This window comes from Muntiacus reevesi, chromosome 17 (assembly GCF_963930625.1).
Source record: "Muntiacus reevesi chromosome 17, mMunRee1.1, whole genome shotgun sequence".
In the NCBI taxonomy this organism is placed as follows: domain Eukaryota; kingdom Metazoa; phylum Chordata; class Mammalia; order Artiodactyla; family Cervidae; genus Muntiacus; species Muntiacus reevesi.
This window is the reverse complement of record NC_089265.1, coordinates 25,811,039-25,817,038: the sequence shown is the minus strand read 5'-3', so window position 1 is coordinate 25,817,038 and position 6,000 is coordinate 25,811,039. Positions and strand designations below refer to the sequence as shown.

Below are 6,000 nucleotides of genomic sequence, written 5' to 3'. Positions count from 1 at the left end.
TATAGAAACCCCAGATACCACATGGTAAAAAAAAAAAAAAAAAGATCATGAATTTCACTGGAAAAGCCTCATTTCTGGCACACAGGCTCTGCATTATAATGAAATATTCCATTGAAACGTCTGCTCTGGCACCGTGAACGGAGAAAAGTCTTGTGTTTGTATATTCTACGAAGTTGAACAACAATTTCCAACATATGTTAGGAGAGGCTGCCCTCTTTGGAGATGGGAAAATGGATAGCTCCAGAGGGAAAAGAGAACCGAGCGCTGAAAAGTTTTTGTTAATCTTTTACTGGTGAAACATGGCTGGGAACAGAGCAGCCTGTTGGCTGCGGGAAGGCTGGAGCCAAAAGGCCCAACCCACAGGAAATGAACGCTGTCCTCCTCAGCGAGGCTACTTAAGCAGAGAGAAAACATTTACAGTACTTGTAATTACGATGGTTTTCGGCACCTAAATTGTCATAAATCACATTTATAAAAGCCATCTTCACACCAGTCAAATTTTGAAAGCTGCAAAATATATTCAGCTGGTGAGTAGTTTGAAACGGTGGTACATATGTTTGGAATAAATACATGTTATAATTATGGTTTTTAATACTGGGAGGTTTCTTATGAGGATTTATACTCACATACTGATGATAATGGAGTACATTGTGAACATAATAAAGTGGTGATGGGTGGTATTTGTTCCGGCATTTCTACAAAATACTGCTTCCAACTCTAAGGGGTATATTCCAATGTAAATCCCCATACATCAAGATAAAAATATACTTCTCTGTGTATTTCCTGGAGCAAACTACCTAGAGAGAAAATACCTGCATTTTCACAAGCAATTCATGGATCTTAAAACATAATTATGTCTTATTGCATTGTTGATCCCAGAGCAGTATTTGAATTAAAAAGGAGTGCCAATAGAATTGGTAGAAAGTAAAAGAGCTCTATTTTATAGCCATGAGCATGGTGGAGTGAAATCTAGTTTTAATAAAAGACTAGTATCATAATAAGCAGATGAGTCTAACTGGTAATTAGAGTTTTTATTATATATGTGTTACCTCACACCAAAGCCAGTCCTACCAAGTAGAAAATGAAGAGAAGAGGTGGTAATAGATTATATAGCTTGACAGGGTCAGGGAGAAATCTGAATAAACTCTTTACACAGTTGTAACACATTGGACAACTGTATTTGTGAGAACCTGGCCTGAGCTATAGCTCTCTAATAATCTTTCATTCAATTATTCACTCATTCAACAAATATTTGCTAAGCACTACTTTTATGCCAGGCACTTGCCTAGTCCCTGGGGCCAGAGTAAGAGTAAGTTGGCATCTAGTCTTAGTTCCTGATTTTGAGAGGAATAAAGCCATAAATGATTACAATATGTTCTGTGCAATGATAGAAGTGTAAATAACATTTTTGTCTCAACATGCATTTCCATTATAAACCCTGCAGTACATGATGTGCACTATGGGCTTATTGCTGCTAGGGACTGGTCAGAGATGATAGCAGTCCAGGTAAGGAATCTGTTTAAGATTGAAATTGGTCAGCAGATTCAGCATGCTATCCTATAGCTCTTGGTCTTGCTTCATGTCCATAAACATTTAAAAAAATGTGCGTCTCTTCTTATTGTATTTCACGGGATCCCTTTCCTATTTTGAAAGTCTGTGTCTTAGACCAGAAATTGTGATTAGACTGCCAAGTTAATGGCCTACTCTGGGAATGCAGTGCCTCATCAAGGTAAAAGAGAGAGTAATCGGGTATATCAGGATTTTGCTGTCTCTCCAAGTACATGTCTGCTTCTGCCTCCCCGGCCCCACCATATCAAAATTCTACTGTAGAGATTTTGTTCCATTTTTCACTTCTGTCTAGCTATAAATCATTTGCCACTTGGTGTGACTGAACTTCAAGTCATTTCTTTGAAGCAGAATGAAGCTGTTTCATTGAGAATGAAGGAAGGGTGTACCAAGGGAGAAGGAGATGATGCTCAAGAGGAAGCCTGTGAAGATTCCAGACTGGAGGTCCTAGAGGCAAGCCCCACCCTCACATTGGCTCTGAGGTGGCTTGTGGGTGTGTGTGCACCTTGTTCAGGTAGCTAGGCCCAAGGTTCACTGTGATGTTGATGGCAAACCCCCTTGTTTGGGGTAGGGGTCTATCTTTCTCCTTGCTTTTTTAGCAAAGTTACAAAGGTGTGTTTTGGAATAGCACATGTCTCCAACAGTCATTAGAAAAATATTTGAGAATAAGAATGTGCTAGGCACTGTGCTAGGAGCTAGAAAGAAAACAGTGAGTGAAACAGTGTGTGCTTTCATGCAGAGCTCCTGAATGGGGAGCATATTGTGACTGATTGCTTCTCATTTGGATCCATCTCCACATTAACACCAAAACTACACTTCCCAAGGACTGCTGCCAACCAATGGATGAGCACACTGGAGTATGAATGCAAGCCTATTCCTGCAACATATACAATGGCTTGCTCTTTGAACTCCTGTGCTGTGGTTAGTTGCTCAGTCATGTCTGACTCTTCGTGACCCCATAGACGGTAACCTGCCAGGCTCCACTGTCCATGGAGATTCTCCAGACAAGAATACTGGAGTGGGTTGCCATGCCCTCTGCCAGGGGATCATCCTAACCCAGGGATCAAACCCAGGTCTCGCACATTGTAGGTGGATTCTTTACCATCTGTGCCACCAGAGAAGCCCAAGAGTGCTGGAGTGGGTAGCCTATCCCTTCTCCATGGGAATCTTCTCGACCCAGGAATTGACCTGGGGTCTCCTGCATTACAGGCAGATTCTTTACCAGCTGAGCTACCAGGGAAGCCCCTTTGAATCCATAGACAGAGTCAAATGGTAGTTGCAAGGGGCTGAAGGGTGGGAGAACTGGGTAGATGTAGGTCAAATGGTATAAATATGTAATTATGAGTAAGTTCTGGGATATAGTGAACAACGTGGTGACTATAGTTAACAATACTGCATTGAATACTTGAAAGATACCACGAGAGTAGAGCTTTAATGTTCTCCCTGTAGCAAAAACAACAATAAAGAAATGGTAATTATGTGGGGTGAAGTATGTGTTAACCAACCTAACTGTGGGAAATGCTTCCCAATATATATACATATACTGAATCATCACATGGTACACCTTAAATTTACACAATGTTATATGTCAGTTATATTCACATTAAGCTGGGAAAAAAAGAAAACTAGAGGAAATCAACTTGACTGAAACTCTCTTAGATCTTAACTGAGGTTTGTGGCTCTTTCTGCTCCTCCTTAGCTTCCTCCCCTTAATCTTACACAAGCATCTCTTACACAGCTAATCCTTTCGGTCTGCTTTTCAGAGAATTTGAACTAACAAGTGGTATCCTGAGTCATCTGAGAAAACAGGCAGCAGGATGGGGACTGGTGACTGTTCACAGGCCAAAAAACACCGTCCAGAGTGGCATATGGGATACAAATAATCCCTAAGGCAAGGTGGTGGCCCAGCTGTTCCATATTTCCCTAGTGGTGGGAGCTGAGAAAATGTCCTGGTAATGGTGCTCATCAATGAGGGTGCAAAACGGGAAGAAGAAAGGGCAAGGCCTCCAAGGGCAGTGGAGTTGACTCCATGCTGCTAAATTGTTTTGACACCCTGCAGAGGGCTAATGAGTGGATGAGGGCTGTTATCTAAGTTCAAGGCCATGTATAAGAGTCAGAAGGCCTCTTGAGTAGCTTTCAGAGAGGCTCTTATCTCCTTCAGAGGCAAAGCTGACTTGACTGAGTGGCAGATGTGGGATCTGATACAGTCCCAGAGTTTCTGAGAGATGTTTGGTGAATGATTGCTAAGCCAAGGCAGGTATTTTATGCTAAAGTCAGGGCCCTGATCAGAAAATTGGGCTCATAAGCATCAGCTGTGGACATCTGGATGAGTACTCCTGAGAATGCTGGCTCTGCAGACCTCCTGGTACCTTTAGAGACTGCAGAGTTGTCCATGCTTCTCTAGTCAGAGCTAGTATTTTCATGGTGTTAGAAGACACAAAACGTTGTTCTGAAAGGGCACAGGTTTTCATTCCCGTGAGGAGTTGCTTCCACCTCCTCTTTTTATTATCAGATCAAAAACTGGAATTAAATTCCAGCATAATCCACTGAGGGTATGATAGTCTTATAAAGGACAAAGGAGATGATACGCTGAAGAAGTGGTGAGAACTAGCTAGTATGTTTCAGCAATGACTAGGGAAGCATCCCTGGGATTGTATTTTGAAGACATTAGACCAAAGGAGCCAGAATATATGACTGGATAAGCAAGAATTCTTTAGGACACTGGATCTAACCTGCTGCAAAGGACCACAGAGGATAGGACAATTTGCTGCTGGCACACTTGGGAGTGTAGTTAAAGTGATGGTGAGTGCTAAGTGAAACTGAAATGCCTGAGTCTTCCCAGCACAAGATATAAGAAGGAATAGAGTCTGGGGAAAGTTGTCATGCTAGAATGGATATATTATGTCAGGTCAAAAGACTTACTGGGAGATTATGTTCAACAAGAGGGCCCAGAGGACACACCACTTACCAAGGCCATTAAAAATGAGCTGGTGAAAGGGGGACCCGTATAAAACTAAATGTTCAGTGACGACAAGCCCCAGTGTGAGAATTGCAATGTAGACCCCTGGGACTTTGGAACACTGGAATGCCTTCCACAGCAGAGAATTATATGCCTTTTGATTAACTGTCCCTGGCATATTACTGTGTCCTGGTGGCGATGTAAACACCTGATAATGGGACATCAACTGACTCTGAACCTAGCTGCCTAGAATTGGCTATATTCTTCCAGGACCGCCAAGTCACAAAGTCAGCCTGACCCACCAACAGTGATAGTCTGTCTCAAGCTGGAAATGGTGTGGACAGGCTAAACTGTGTGGGCAGGGAGCTCAGATCCCCTTTTCACCCACCATAGTCACACCAGCACCTTTCACAGCCCTTATGGCTACATGGGAAGGGAGTAAGTGTGTATCCTATACATCTGAAGGAGGAAGGAGAAAATGTGAATTTGGCTCACAGATGAGCTGGTTCAGCAGGTGGAAACAACCCAAAAATGAGTTAGTGCTGGCATGACAGCCTCATTCAGCATTGTTCTTGAAAGAGTGAAGGGACACTATCTTTCCAAAGGGTGGAACTGCAGTCGGTTGACTTGTTCATCCATCTGCAATAAATACTTATTTGATGTTTTGTGAATGAATGAATCAATGAATGAACACAGAGCATAGGAGATATTCAACTCCACATGATAATAATTTCTATCAGCAAGCAAGGGATCAAATTATTGCAGAAGTTAAGCCTCTAGGACCTGTAGTCTCTAGTAGTCAGAATAGATGACTTAGACAGCAAGGAAAGTTTTGCCCAAACTCTATTAGGAAATTCCAGAAACAGAGGACTTCATCTAGTTTATCAGAATATTACCTTGAACATAAAGTGCCTTCTGTTAACATGAAGTATTCAATAAGGTCTTTCTCTACCTCAGTGTATAGAGTAGACCAAGTTGTGGCAAAAATAAAGGTTATGAAAAGCTGGAGTAGGAAGTGCATTTTGTGGGAATCTACTTTCCTACAACTCAGAGCAAGGACTGAAGGGAACAATTTAAAAAAGGAGATGAGAGAAGTCCTTTTGGATTAAAAAAAAATCTACCTGCCTCAAAACTATTTTTGCAAAGTACGTACAAATGTGCAGAGTCAAAGACACCTTTATCTCAGCAACACTATGAAATACTGGCACCATTTAAAACCAGTTTGTACTCAGCATTAGTATTTCATTAGTATTTCAGCATTAGTATTTCAGCATTAGTCAAATTCTATCCTCATCCTTCAAAATAAATGCTGTTACAAGAAGAACATTAACAAATATGATGCTGATTCACTTGTAAATCTATCCATGTGATAAAGGGAGAGAAATCTGTCTTTAAAGGTACTAAACTAAGAAAATATATTCAGGCTTACATATATCATCATAAATTATAATGCTGATATTTTTTCATTTCATTTT

At 41.3% G+C, this 6,000-nt stretch overlaps 1 protein-coding gene across 1 annotated transcript in view; it reads left to right on the top strand.

Moving 5' to 3' along the window:
* The first annotated feature begins 427 nt into the window (after window positions 1-427).
* The window catches only part of CNTLN (centlein), a 428,538-nt gene continuing 422,965 nt past the window's right edge, over window positions 428-6,000 (top strand). Inside the window, exon 1 of the mRNA XM_065908220.1 lies at window positions 428-527. The gene's annotated coding sequence lies outside the window, so the exon portion shown is untranslated. The remainder of the gene's footprint in view (window positions 528-6,000) is intronic.